The following is a 12180-nucleotide window of genomic DNA, read 5'->3' on the forward strand; positions in this document are numbered from 1 at the left end:
AGACCAAGTTAAGCTCAAAGTGACTTGTCTTGAGAGGATGCAAGTTGCAACAACTACAGACAAGGACTTCCAGCAACAAGATATTTAGTTGAGGTATTCGATTTGGTCAACTTAAAGACACTTTCTGTTTACAGTAGTCTTCAACAATGAAAGCTGGTACAATCCCAGATAAAGAGCATGTAGCAGAAAGGTTCCACTGAGAGTCGAACTCGGATTGCTGGATTCAGAGTCCAGAGTGCTAACCATTACACCATGGAACCTACATGAGACACTTCTGAGTCTTGTTTTGCTGGGTTCACAGACCAAGTTAAGCTCAAAGTGACTTGTCATGGGAGAATGCATGTTGCAACAACTACAGACAAGGACTTCCAGCAACAAGATAATTAGTTGAGGTATTTGATTTGGTCAACTGAAAGACACTTTCTGTTTACAGTAGTCTTCAACAATGAAAGCTGGTACAATCCCAGATAAAGAGCATGTAGCAGAAAGGTTCCACCGAGAGTCGAACTCGGATCACTGGATTCAAAGTCCAGAGTGCTGACCATTACACCATGGAACCCACAGCAAAAGTTGTTTCTAGCAAATGAGTTGCTGGATTCAGAGTCCAGAATGCTAACACCATGGAAACAGCAAATAGGTTTCCAACTTCTCTGCCGTTGATTTCAGAGTCTGTTGTGCTTACTACTGCATCACGCAACCAAAGAAATTAGCTTTTGTGAATACTGTTTTGCTGAACACATAGCAAAACATCCTGTCCTGAGACCCTAGCATATTTGGATTTAAATGACTTCACCAATTCTAGGATAATCAGAAAGCTGTTTGCCACAAGAACAAGCATGTAAAAATTCTGAAAACAATTCATGAAATATGCTGGAATTATATAGACCGCAAGCATGTGATAGAGCTTGCATGGAGAAAAGACCTGCAAGCTGGAATCAACACTAATGAATCAAAAGGTTCCACTGAGAGTTGAACTCAGATTGCTGGATTTAGAGTCCAGAGTGCTAACCATTACACCATGGAACCTAAAAGATAAGTTCGGATTCTTCTGTTTTGCTGGGTTCACAGACCAAGTTAAGCTCAAAGTGACTTGTCTTGAGAGGATGCAAGTTGCAACAACTACAGACAAGGACTTCCAGCAACAAGATATTTAGTTGAGGTATTCGATTTGGTCAACTGAAAGACACTTTCTGTTTACAGTAGTCTTCAACAATGAAAGCTGGTACAATCCCAGATAAAGAGCATGTATCAGAAAGGTTCCACCGAGAGTCGAACTCGGATTGCTGGATTCAGAGTCCAGAGTGCTAACCATTACACCATGGAACCTACATTAGACATTTCTGAGTCTTGTTTTGCTGGGTTCACAGACCAAGTTAAGCTCAAAGTGACTTGTCATGGGAGAATGCATGTTGCAACAACTACAGACAAGGACTTCCAGCAACAAGATAATTAGTTGAGGTATTTGATTTGGTCAACTGAAAGACACTTTCTGTTTACAGTAGTCTTCAACAATGAAAGCTGGTACAATCCCAGATAAAGAGCATGTAGCAGAAAGGTTCCACCGAGAGTCGAACTCGGATCACTGGATTCAAAGTCCAGAGTGCTGACCATTACACCATGGAACCCACAGCAAAAGTTGTTTCTAGCAAATGAGTTGCTGGATTCAGAGTTCAGAATGCTAACACCATGGAACCAGCAAATAGGTTTCCAACTTCTCTGCCGTTGATTTCAGAGTCTGTTGTGCTTACTACTGCATCACGCAACCAAAGAAATTAGCTTTTGTGAATACTGTTTTGCTGAACACATAGCAAAACATCCTGTCCTGAGACCCTAGCATATTTGGATTTAAATGACTTCACCAATTCTAGGATAATCAGAAAGCTGTTTGCCACAAGAACAAGCATGTAAAAATTCTGAAAACAATTCATGAAATATGCTGGAATTATATAGACCGCAAGCATGTGATAGAGCTTGCATGGAGAAAAGACCTGCAATCTGGAATCAACACTAATGAATCAAAAGGTTCCACTGAGAGTTGAACTCAGATTGCTGGATTTAGAGTCCAGAGTGCTAACCATTACACCATGGAACCTAAAAGATAAGTTCGGATTCTTCTGTTTTGCTGGGTTCACAGACCAAGTTAAGCTCAAAGTGACTTGTCTTGAGAGGATGCAAGTTGCAACAACTACAGACAAGGACTTCCAGCAACAAGATATTTAGTTGAGGTATTCGATTTGGTCAACTGAAAGACACTTTCTGTTTACAGTAGTCTTCAACAATGAAAGCTGGTACAATCCCAGATAAAGAGCATGTAGCAGAAAGGTTCCACCGAGAGTCGAACTCGGATTGCTGGATTCAGAGTCCAGAGTGCTAACCATTACACCATGGAACCTAAAAGATAAGTTCTGATTCTTCTGTTTTGCTGGGTTCACAGACCAAGTTAAGCTCAAAGTGACTTGTCTTGAGAGGATGCAAGTTGCAACAACTACAGACAAGGACTTCCAGCAACAAGATATTTAGTTGAGGTATTCGATTTGGTCAACTGAAAGACACTTTCTGTTTACAGTAGTCTTCAACAATGAAAGCTGGTACAATCCCAGATAAAGAGCATGTAGCAGAAAGGTTCCACCGAAAGTCGAACTCGGATTGCTGGATTCAGAGTCCAGAGTGCTAACCATTACACCATGGAACCTACATGAGACACTTCTGAGTCTTGTTTTGCTGGGTTCACAGACCAAGTTAAGCTCAAAGTGACTTGTCATGGGAGAATGCAGGTTGCAACAACTACAGACAAGGACTTCCAGCAACAAGATAATTAGTTGAGGTATTTGATTTGGTCAACTGAAAGACACTTTCTGTTTACAGTAGTCTTCAACAATGAAAGCTGGTACAATCCCAGATAAAGAGCATGTAGCAGAAAGGTTCCACCGAGAGTCGAACTCGGATCACTGGATTCAAAGTCCAGAGTGCTGACCATTACACCATGGAACCCACAGCAAAAGTTGTTTCTAGCAAATGAGTTGCTGGATTCAGAGTCCAGAATGCTAACACCATGGAAACAGCAAATAGGTTTCCAACTTCTCTGCCGTTGATTTCAGAGTCTGTTGTGCTTACTACTGCATCACGCAACCAAAGAAATTAGCTTTTGTGAATACTGTTTTGCTGAACACATAGCAAAACATCCTGTCCTGAGACCCTAGCATATTTGGATTTAAATGACTTCACCAATTCTAGGATAATCAGAAAGCTGTTTGCCACAAGAATAAGCATGTAAAAATTCTGAAAACAATTCATGAAATATGCTGGAATTATATAGACCGCAAGCATGTGATAGAGCTTGCATGGAGAAAAGACCTGCAAGCTGGAATCAACACTAATGAATCAAAAGGTTCCACTGAGAGTTGAACTCAGATTGCTGGATTCAGAGTCCAGAGTGCTAACCATTACACCATAGAACCTAAAGGATAAGTTCTGATTCTTCTGTTTTGCTGGGTTCACAGACCAAGTTAAGCTCAAAGTGACTTGTCTTGAGAGGATGCAAGTTGCAACAACTACAGACAAGGACTTCCAGCAACAAGATATTTAGTTGAGGTATTCGATTTGGTCAACTGAAAGACACTTTCTGTTTACAGTAGTCTTCAACAATGAAAGCTGGTACAATCCCAGATAAAGAGCATGTAGCAGAAAGGTTCCACCGAGAGTCGAACTCGGATTGCTGGATTCAGAGTCCAGAGTGCTAACCATTACACCATGGAACCTACATGAGACTCTTCTGAGTCTTGTTTTGCTGGGTTCACAGACCAAGTTAAGCTCAAAGTGACTTGTCATGGGAGAATGCATGTTGCAACAACTACAGACAAGGACTTCCAGCAACAAGATAATTAGTTGAGGTATTTGATTTGGTCAACTGAAAGACACTTTCTGTTTACAGTAGTCTTCAACAATGAAAGCTGGTACAATCCCAGATAAAGAGCATGTAGCAGAAAGGTTCCACCGAGAGTCGAACTCAGATCACTGGATTCAAAGTCCAGAGTGCTGACCATTACACCATGGAACCCACAGCAAAAGTTGTTTCTAGCAAATGAGTTGCTGGATTCAGAGTCCAGAATGCTAACACCATGGAAACAGCAAATAGGTTTCCAACTTCTCTGCCGTTGATTTCAGAGTCTGTTGTGCTTACTACTGCATCACGCAACCAAAGAAATTAGCTTTTGTGAATACTGTTTTGCTGAACACATAGCAAAACATCCTGTCCTGAGACCCTAGCATATTTGGATTTAAATGACTTCACCAATTCTAGGATAATCAGAAAGCTGTTTGCCACAAGAACAAGCATGTAAAAATTCTGAAAACAATTCATGAAATATGCTGGAATTATATAGACCGCAAGCATGTGATAGAGCTTGCATGGAGAAAAGACCTGCAAGCTGGAATCAACACTAATGAATCAAAAGGTTCCACTGAGAGTTGAACTCAGATTGCTGGATTCAGAGTCCAGAGTGCTAACCATTACACCATGGAACCTAAAAGATAAGTTCTGATTCTTCTGTTTTGCTGGGTTCACAGACCAAGTTAAGCTCAAAGTGACTTGTCTTGAGAGGATGCAAGTTGCAACAACTACAGACAAGGACTTCCAGCAACAAGATATTTAGTTGAGGTATTCGATTTGGTCAACTGAAAGACACTTTCTGTTTACAGTAGTCTTCAACAATGAAAGCTGGTACAATCCCAGATAAAGAGCATGTAGCAGAAAGGTTCCACCGAGAGTCGAACTCGGATTGCTGGATTCAAAGTCCAGAGTGCTAACCATTACACCATGGAACCTACATGAGACACTTCTGAGTCTTGTTTTGCTGGGTTCACAGACCAAGTTAAGCTCAAAGTGACTTGTCATGGGAGAATGCAGGTTGCAACAACTACAGACAAGGACTTCCAGCAACAAGATAATTAGTTGAGGTATTTGATTTGGTCAACTGAAAGACACTTTCTGTTTACAGTAGTCTTCAACAATGAAAGCTGGTACAATCCCAGATAAAGAGCATGTAGCAGAAAGGTTCCACCGAGAGTCGAACTCGGATCACTGGATTCAAAGTCCAGAGTGCTGACCATTACACCATGGAACCCACAGCAAAAGTTGTTTCTAGCAAATGAGTTGCTGGATTCAGAGTCCAGAATGCTAACACCATGGAAACAGCAAATAGGTTTCCAACTTCTCTGCCGTTGATTTCAGAGTCTGTTGTGCTTACTACTGCATCACGCAACCAAAGAAATTAGCTTTTGTGAATACTGTTTTGCTGAACACATAGCAAAACATCCTGTCCTGAGACCCTAGCATATTTGGATTTAAATGACTTCACCAATTCTAGGATAATCAGAAAGCTGTTTGCCACAAGAACAAGCATGTAAAAATTCTGAAAACAATTCATGAAATATGCTGGAATTATATAGACCGCAAGCATGTGATAGAGCTTGCATGGAGAAAAGACCTGCAAGCTGGAATCAACACTAATGAATCAAAAGGTTCCACTGAGAGTTGAACTCAGATTGCTGGATTCAGAGTCCAGAGTGCTAACCATTACACCATGGAACCTAAAAGATAAGTTCGGATTCTTCTGTTTTGCTGGGTTCACAGACCAAGTTAAGCTCAAAGTGACTTGTCTTGAGAGGATGCAAGTTGCAACAACTACAGACAAGGACTTCCAGCAACAAGATATTTAGTTGAGGTATTCGATTTGGTCAACTGAAAGACACTTTCTGTTTACAGTAGTCTTCAACAATGAAAGCTGGTACAATCCCAGATAAAGAGCATGTAGCAGAAAGGTTCCACTGAGAGTCGAACTCGGATTGCTGGATTCAGAGTCCAGAGTGCTAACCATTACACCATGGAACCTACATGAGACACTTCTGAGTCTTGTTTTGCTGGGTTCACAGACCAAGTTAAGCTCAAAGTGACTTGTCATGGGAGAATGCAGGTTGCAACAACTACAGACAAGGACTTCCAGCAACAAGATAATTAGTAGAGGTATTTGATTTGGTCAACTGAAAGACACTTTCTGTTTACAGTAGTCTTCAACAATGAAAGCTGGTACAATCCCAGATAAAGAGCATGTAGCAGAAAGGTTCCACCGAGAGTCGAACTCGGATCACTGGATTCAAAGTCCAGAGTGCTGACCATTACACCATGGAACCCACAGCAAAAGTTGTTTCTAGCAAATGAGTTGCTGGATTCAGAGTCCAGAATGCTAACACCATGGAAACAGCAAATAGGTTTCCAACTTCTCTGCCATTGATTTCAGAGTCTGTTGTGCTTACTACTGCATCACACAACCAAAGAAATTAGCTTTTGTGAATACTGTTTTGCTGAACACATAGCAAAACATCCTGTCCTGAGACCCTAGCATATTTGGATTTAAATGACTTCACCAATTCTAGGATAATCAGAAAGCTGTTTGCCACAAGAACAAGCATGTAAAAATTCTGAAAACAATTCATGAAATATGCTGGAATTATATAGACCGCAAGCATGTGATAGAGCTTGCATGGAGAAAAGACCTGCAAGCTGGAATCAACACTAATGAATCAAAAGGTTCCACTGAGAGTTGAACTCAGATTGCTGGATTCAGAGTCCAGAGTGCTAACCATTACACCATGGAACCTAAAAGATAAGTTCGGATTCTTCTGTTTTGCTGGGTTCACAGACCAAGTTAAGCTCAAAGTGACTTGTCTTGAGAGGATGCAAGTTGCAACAACTACAGACAAGGACTTCCAGCAACAAGATATTTAGTTGAGGTATTCGATTTGGTCAACTGAAAGACACTTTCTGTTTACAGTAGTCTTCAACAATGAAAGCTGGTACAATCCCAGATAAAGAGCATGTAGCAGAAAGGTTCCACCGAGAGTCGAACTCGGATTGCTGGATTCAGAGTCCAGAGTGCTAACCATTACACCATGGAACCTACATGAGACACTTCTGAGTCTTGTTTTGCTGGGTTCACAGACCAAGTTAAGCTCAAAGTGACTTGTCATGGGAGAATGCATGTTGCAACAACTACAGACAAGGACTTCCAGCAACAAGATAATTAGTTGAGGTATTTGATTTGGTCAACTGAAAGACACTTTCTGTTTACAGTAGTCTTCAACAATGAAAGCTGGTACAATCCCAGATAAAGAGCATGTAGCAGAAAGGTTCCACCGAGAGTCGAACTCGGATCACTGGATTCAAAGTCCAGAGTGCTGACCATTACACCATGGAACCCACAGCAAAAGTTGTTTCTAGCAAATGAGTTGCTGGATTCAGAGTCCAGAATGCTAACACCATGGAAACAGCAAATAGGTTTCCAACTTCTCTGCCGTTGATTTCAGAGTCTGTTGTGCTTACTACTGCATCACGCAACCAAAGAAATTAGCTTTTGTGAATACTGTTTTGCTGAACACATAGCAAAACATCCTGTCCTGAGACCCTAGCATATTTGGATTTAAATGACTTCACCAATTCTAGGATAATCAGAAAGCTGTTTGCCACAAGAACAAGCATGTAAAAATTCTGAAAACAATTCATGAAATATGCTGGAATTATATAGACCGCAAGCATGTGATAGAGCTTGCATGGAGAAAAGACCTGCAAGCTGGAATCAACACTAATGAATCAAAAGGTTCCACTGAGAGTTGAACTCAGATTGCTGGATTTAGAGTCCAGAGTGCTAACCATTACACCATGGAACCTAAAAGATAAGTTCGGATTCTTCTGTTTTGCTGGGTTCACAGACCAAGTTAAGCTCAAAGTGACTTGTCTTGAGAGGATGCAAGTTGCAACAACTACAGACAAGGACTTCCAGCAACAAGATATTTAGTTGAGGTATTCGATTTGGTCAACTGAAAGACACTTTCTGTTTACAGTAGTCTTCAACAATGAAAGCTGGTACAATCCCAGATAAAGAGCATGTAGCAGAAAGGTTCCACCGAGAGTCGAACTCGGATTGCTGGATTCAGATTCCAGAGTGCTAATCATTACACCATGGAACCTACATTAGACATTTCTGAGTCTTGTTTTGCTGGGTTCACAGACCAAGTTAAGCTCAAAGTGACTTGTCATGGGAGAATGCATGTTGCAACAACTACAGACAAGGACTTCCAGCAACAAGATAATTAGTTGAGGTATTTGATTTGGTCAACTGAAAGACACTTTCTGTTTACAGTAGTCTTCAACAATGAAAGCTGGTACAATCCCAGATAAAGAGCATGTAGCAGAAAGGTTCCACCGAGCGTCGAACTCGGATCACTGGATTCAAAGTCCAGAGTGCTGACCATTACACCATGGAACCTACATTAGACATTTCTGAGTCTTGTTTTGCTGGGTTCACAGACCAAGTTAAGCTCAAAGTGACTTGTCATGGGAGAATGCATGTTGCAACAACTACAGACAACGACTTCCAGCAACAAGATAATTAGTTGAGGTATTTGATTTGGTCAACTGAAAGACACTTTCTGTTTACAGTAGTCTTCAACAATGAAAGCTGGTACAATCCCAGATAAAGAGCATGTAGCAGAAAGGTTCCACCGAGAGTCGAACTCGGATCACTGGATTCAAAGTCCAGAGTGCTGACCATTACACCATGGAACCCACAGCAAAAGTTGTTTCTAGCAAATGAGTTGCTGGATTCAGAGTCCAGAATGCTAACACCATGGAAACAGCAAATAGGTTTCCAACTTCTCTGCCGTTGATTTCAGAGTCTGTTGTGCTTACTACTGCATCACGCAACCAAAGAAATTAGCTTTTGTGAATACTGTTTTGCTGAACACATAGCAAAACATCCTGTCCTGAGACCCTAGCATATTTGGATTTAAATGACTTCACCAATTCTAGGATAATCAGAAAGCTGTTTGCCACAAGAACAAGCATGTAAAAATTCTGAAAACAATTCATGAAATATGCTGGAATTATATAGACCGCAAGCATGTGATAGAGCTTGCATGGAGAAAAGACCTGCAAGCTGGAATCAACACTAATGAATCAAAAGGTTCCACTGAGAGTTGAACTCAGATTGCTGGATTCAGAGTCCAGAGTGCTAACCATTACACCATGGAACCTAAAAGATAAGTTCTGATTCTTCTGTTTTGCTGGGTTCACAGACCAAGTTAAGCTCAAAGTGACTTGTCTTGAGAGGATGCAAGTTGCAACAACTACAGACAAGGACTTCCAGCAACAAGATATTTAGTTGAGGTATTCGATTTGGTCAACTGAAAGACACTTTCTGTTTACAGTAGTCTTCAACAATGAAAGCTGGTACAATCCCAGATAAAGAGCATGTAGCAGAAAGGTTCCACCGAGAGTCGAACTCGGATTGCTGGATTCAGAGTCCAGAGTGCTAACCATTACACCATGGAACCTACATGAGACACTTCTGAGTCTTGTTTTGCTGGGTTCACAGACCAAGTTAAGCTCAAAGTGACTTGTCATGGGAGAATGCAGGTTGCAACAACTACAGACAAGGACTTCCAGCAACAAGATAATTAGTTGAGGTATTTGATTTGGTCAACTGAAAGACACTTTCTGTTTACAGTAGTCTTCAACAATGAAAGCTGGTACAATCCCAGATAAAGAGCATGTAGCAGAAAGGTTCCACCGAGAGTCGAACTCGGATCACTGGATTCAAAGTCCAGAGTGCTGACCATTACACCATGGAACCCACAGCAAAAGTTGTTTCTAGCAAATGAGTTGCTGGATTCAGAGTCCAGAATGCTAACACCATGGAAACAGCAAATAGGTTTCCAACTTCTCTGCCGTTGATTTCAGAGTCTGTTGTGCTTACTACTGCATCACGCAACCAAAGAAATTAGCTTTTGTGAATACTGTTTTGCTGAACACATAGCAAAACATCCTGTCCTGAGACCCTAGCATATTTGGATTTAAATGACTTCACCAATTCTAGGATAATCAGAAAGCTGTTTGCCACAAGAATAAGCATGTAAAAATTCTGAAAACAATTCATGAAATATGCTGGAATTATATAGACCGCAAGCATGTGATAGAGCTTGCATGGAGAAAAGACCTGCAAGCTGGAATCAACACTAATGAATCAAAAGGTTCCACTGAGAGTTGAACTCAGATTGCTGGATTCAGAGTCCAGAGTGCTAACCATTACACCATGGAACCTAAAGGATAAGTTCTGATTCTTCTGTTTTGCTGGGTTCACAGACCAAGTTAAGCTCAAAGTGACTTGTCTTGAGAGGATGCAAGTTGCAACAACTACAGACAAGGACTTCCAGCAACAAGATATTTAGTTGAGGTATTCGATTTGGTCAACTGAAAGACACTTTCTGTTTACAGTAGTCTTCAACAATGAAAGCTGGTACAATCCCAGATAAAGAGCATGTAGCAGAAAGGTTCCACCGAGAGTCGAACTCGGATTGCTGGATTAAGAGTCCAGAGTGCTAACCATTACACCATGGAACCTACATGAGACACTTCTGAGTCTTGTTTTGCTGGGTTCACAGACCAAGTTAAGCTCAAAGTGACTTGTCATGGGAGAATGCAGGTTGCAACAACTACAGACAAGGACTTCCAGCAACAAGATAATTAGTTGAGGTATTTGATTTGGTCAACTGAAAGACACTTTCTGTTTACAGTAGTCTTCAACAATGAAAGCTGGTACAATCCCAGATAAAGAGCATGTAGCAGAAAGGTTCCACCGAGAGTCGAACTCGGATCACTGGATTCAAAGTCCAGAGTGCTGACCATTACACCATGGAACCCACAGCAAAAGTTGTTTCTAGCAAATGAGTTGCTGGATTCAGAGTCCAGAATGCTAACACCATGGAAACAGCAAATAGGTTTCCAACTTCTCTGCCGTTGATTTCAGAGTCTGTTGTGCTTACTACTGCATCACGCAACCAAAGAAATTAGCTTTTGTGAATACTGTTTTGCTGAACACATAGCAAAACATCCTGTCCTGAGACCCTAGCATATTTGGATTTAAATGACTTCACCAATTCTAGGATAATCAGAAAGCTGTTTGCCACAAGAACAAGCATGTAAAAATTCTGAAAACAATTCATGAAATATGCTGGAATTATATAGACCGCAAGCATGTGATAGAGCTTGCATGGAGAAAAGACCTGCAAGCTGGAATCAACACTAATGAATCAAAAGGTTCCACTGAGAGTTGAACTCAGATTGCTGGATTCAGAGTCCAGAGTGCTAACCATTACACCATGGAACCTAAAAGATAAGTTCGGATTCTTCTGTTTTGCTGGGTTCACAGACCAAGTTAAGCTCAAAGTGACTTGTCTTGAGAGGATGCAAGTTGCAACAACTACAGACAAGGACTTCCAGCAACAAGATATTTAGTTGAGGTATTCGATTTGGTCAACTGAAAGACACTTTCTGTTTACAGTAGTCTTCAACAATGAAAGCTGGTACAATCCCAGATAAAGAGCATGTAGCAGAAAGGTTCCACCGAGAGTCGAACTCGGATTGCTGGATTCAGAGTCCAGAGTGCTAACCATTACACCATGGAACCTACATGAGACACTTCTGAGTCTTGTTTTGCTGGGTTCACAGACCAAGTTAAGCTCAAAGTGACTTGTCATGGGAGAATGCATGTTGCAACAACTACAGACAAGGACTTCCAGCAACAAGATAATTAGTTGAGGTATTTGATTTGGTCAACTGAAAGACACTTTCTGTTTACAGTAGTCTTCAACAATGAAAGCTGGTACAATCCCAGATAAAGAGCATGTAGCAGAAAGGTTCCACCGAGAGTCGAACTCGGATCACTGGATTCAAAGTCCAGAGTGCTGACCATTACACCATGGAACCCACAGCAAAAGTTGTTTCTAGCAAATGAGTTGCTGGATTCAGAGTCCAGAATGCTAACACCATGGAAACAGCAAATAGGTTTCCAACTTCTCTGCCGTTGATTTCAGAGTCTGTTGTGCTTACTACTGCATCACGCAACCAAAGAAATTAGCTTTTGTGAATACTGTTTTGCTGAACACATAGCAAAACATCCTGTCCTGAGACCCTAGCATATTTGGATTTAAATGACTTCACCAATTCTAGGATAATCAGAAAGCTGTTTGCCACAAGAACAAGCATGTAAAAATTCTGAAAACAATTCATGAAATATGCTGGAATTATATAGACCGCAAGCATGTGATAGAGCTTGCATGGAGAAAAGA

General features: G+C 41.0%; 25 non-coding genes across 25 annotated transcripts; all 25 read right to left on the reverse strand.

The window, feature by feature from the left end:
- Positions 1 to 487: 487 nt before the first annotated feature.
- trnaq-uug (transfer RNA glutamine (anticodon UUG)) lies at positions 488 to 559 on the reverse strand. The gene has a single exon. It is a non-coding gene; the product is annotated as a tRNA-Gln (tRNA).
- A 695-nt stretch (positions 560 to 1254) lies between these two features.
- On the reverse strand, positions 1255 to 1326 carry trnaq-cug (transfer RNA glutamine (anticodon CUG)). The gene has a single exon. It is a non-coding gene; the product is annotated as a tRNA-Gln (tRNA).
- Positions 1327 to 1553: 227 nt separating this feature from the next.
- Positions 1554 to 1625, reverse strand: trnaq-uug (transfer RNA glutamine (anticodon UUG)). Its single transcript has one exon. It is a non-coding gene; the product is annotated as a tRNA-Gln (tRNA).
- Positions 1626 to 2320: 695 nt separating this feature from the next.
- Positions 2321 to 2392, reverse strand: trnaq-cug (transfer RNA glutamine (anticodon CUG)). Its single transcript has one exon. It is a non-coding gene; the product is annotated as a tRNA-Gln (tRNA).
- Positions 2393 to 2919: 527 nt separating this feature from the next.
- On the reverse strand, positions 2920 to 2991 carry trnaq-uug (transfer RNA glutamine (anticodon UUG)). Its single transcript has one exon. It is a non-coding gene; the product is annotated as a tRNA-Gln (tRNA).
- Positions 2992 to 3686: 695 nt separating this feature from the next.
- trnaq-cug (transfer RNA glutamine (anticodon CUG)) lies at positions 3687 to 3758 on the reverse strand. The gene has a single exon. It is a non-coding gene; the product is annotated as a tRNA-Gln (tRNA).
- Positions 3759 to 3985: 227 nt separating this feature from the next.
- On the reverse strand, positions 3986 to 4057 carry trnaq-uug (transfer RNA glutamine (anticodon UUG)). The gene has a single exon. It is a non-coding gene; the product is annotated as a tRNA-Gln (tRNA).
- Positions 4058 to 4452: 395 nt separating this feature from the next.
- On the reverse strand, positions 4453 to 4524 carry trnaq-cug (transfer RNA glutamine (anticodon CUG)). The gene has a single exon. It is a non-coding gene; the product is annotated as a tRNA-Gln (tRNA).
- A 228-nt stretch (positions 4525 to 4752) lies between these two features.
- trnaq-uug (transfer RNA glutamine (anticodon UUG)) lies at positions 4753 to 4824 on the reverse strand. The gene has a single exon. It is a non-coding gene; the product is annotated as a tRNA-Gln (tRNA).
- A 227-nt stretch (positions 4825 to 5051) lies between these two features.
- Positions 5052 to 5123, reverse strand: trnaq-uug (transfer RNA glutamine (anticodon UUG)). The gene has a single exon. It is a non-coding gene; the product is annotated as a tRNA-Gln (tRNA).
- A 395-nt stretch (positions 5124 to 5518) lies between these two features.
- trnaq-cug (transfer RNA glutamine (anticodon CUG)) lies at positions 5519 to 5590 on the reverse strand. The gene has a single exon. It is a non-coding gene; the product is annotated as a tRNA-Gln (tRNA).
- Positions 5591 to 6117: 527 nt separating this feature from the next.
- trnaq-uug (transfer RNA glutamine (anticodon UUG)) lies at positions 6118 to 6189 on the reverse strand. Its single transcript has one exon. It is a non-coding gene; the product is annotated as a tRNA-Gln (tRNA).
- A 395-nt stretch (positions 6190 to 6584) lies between these two features.
- Positions 6585 to 6656, reverse strand: trnaq-cug (transfer RNA glutamine (anticodon CUG)). The gene has a single exon. It is a non-coding gene; the product is annotated as a tRNA-Gln (tRNA).
- A 228-nt stretch (positions 6657 to 6884) lies between these two features.
- trnaq-cug (transfer RNA glutamine (anticodon CUG)) lies at positions 6885 to 6956 on the reverse strand. The gene has a single exon. It is a non-coding gene; the product is annotated as a tRNA-Gln (tRNA).
- Positions 6957 to 7183: 227 nt separating this feature from the next.
- Positions 7184 to 7255, reverse strand: trnaq-uug (transfer RNA glutamine (anticodon UUG)). Its single transcript has one exon. It is a non-coding gene; the product is annotated as a tRNA-Gln (tRNA).
- A 994-nt stretch (positions 7256 to 8249) lies between these two features.
- Positions 8250 to 8321, reverse strand: trnaq-uug (transfer RNA glutamine (anticodon UUG)). Its single transcript has one exon. It is a non-coding gene; the product is annotated as a tRNA-Gln (tRNA).
- Positions 8322 to 8548: 227 nt separating this feature from the next.
- Positions 8549 to 8620, reverse strand: trnaq-uug (transfer RNA glutamine (anticodon UUG)). Its single transcript has one exon. It is a non-coding gene; the product is annotated as a tRNA-Gln (tRNA).
- A 395-nt stretch (positions 8621 to 9015) lies between these two features.
- trnaq-cug (transfer RNA glutamine (anticodon CUG)) lies at positions 9016 to 9087 on the reverse strand. Its single transcript has one exon. It is a non-coding gene; the product is annotated as a tRNA-Gln (tRNA).
- A 228-nt stretch (positions 9088 to 9315) lies between these two features.
- Positions 9316 to 9387, reverse strand: trnaq-cug (transfer RNA glutamine (anticodon CUG)). The gene has a single exon. It is a non-coding gene; the product is annotated as a tRNA-Gln (tRNA).
- A 227-nt stretch (positions 9388 to 9614) lies between these two features.
- trnaq-uug (transfer RNA glutamine (anticodon UUG)) lies at positions 9615 to 9686 on the reverse strand. Its single transcript has one exon. It is a non-coding gene; the product is annotated as a tRNA-Gln (tRNA).
- Positions 9687 to 10081: 395 nt separating this feature from the next.
- On the reverse strand, positions 10082 to 10153 carry trnaq-cug (transfer RNA glutamine (anticodon CUG)). The gene has a single exon. It is a non-coding gene; the product is annotated as a tRNA-Gln (tRNA).
- A 527-nt stretch (positions 10154 to 10680) lies between these two features.
- On the reverse strand, positions 10681 to 10752 carry trnaq-uug (transfer RNA glutamine (anticodon UUG)). Its single transcript has one exon. It is a non-coding gene; the product is annotated as a tRNA-Gln (tRNA).
- A 395-nt stretch (positions 10753 to 11147) lies between these two features.
- trnaq-cug (transfer RNA glutamine (anticodon CUG)) lies at positions 11148 to 11219 on the reverse strand. The gene has a single exon. It is a non-coding gene; the product is annotated as a tRNA-Gln (tRNA).
- A 228-nt stretch (positions 11220 to 11447) lies between these two features.
- On the reverse strand, positions 11448 to 11519 carry trnaq-cug (transfer RNA glutamine (anticodon CUG)). The gene has a single exon. It is a non-coding gene; the product is annotated as a tRNA-Gln (tRNA).
- A 227-nt stretch (positions 11520 to 11746) lies between these two features.
- On the reverse strand, positions 11747 to 11818 carry trnaq-uug (transfer RNA glutamine (anticodon UUG)). The gene has a single exon. It is a non-coding gene; the product is annotated as a tRNA-Gln (tRNA).
- Between the last annotated feature and the right edge of the window lie 362 nt (positions 11819 to 12180).

This window comes from Brachyhypopomus gauderio, unplaced genomic scaffold (genome assembly GCF_052324685.1).
Source record: "Brachyhypopomus gauderio isolate BG-103 unplaced genomic scaffold, BGAUD_0.2 sc77, whole genome shotgun sequence".
Lineage (NCBI taxonomy): Eukaryota > Metazoa > Chordata > Actinopteri > Gymnotiformes > Hypopomidae > Brachyhypopomus > Brachyhypopomus gauderio.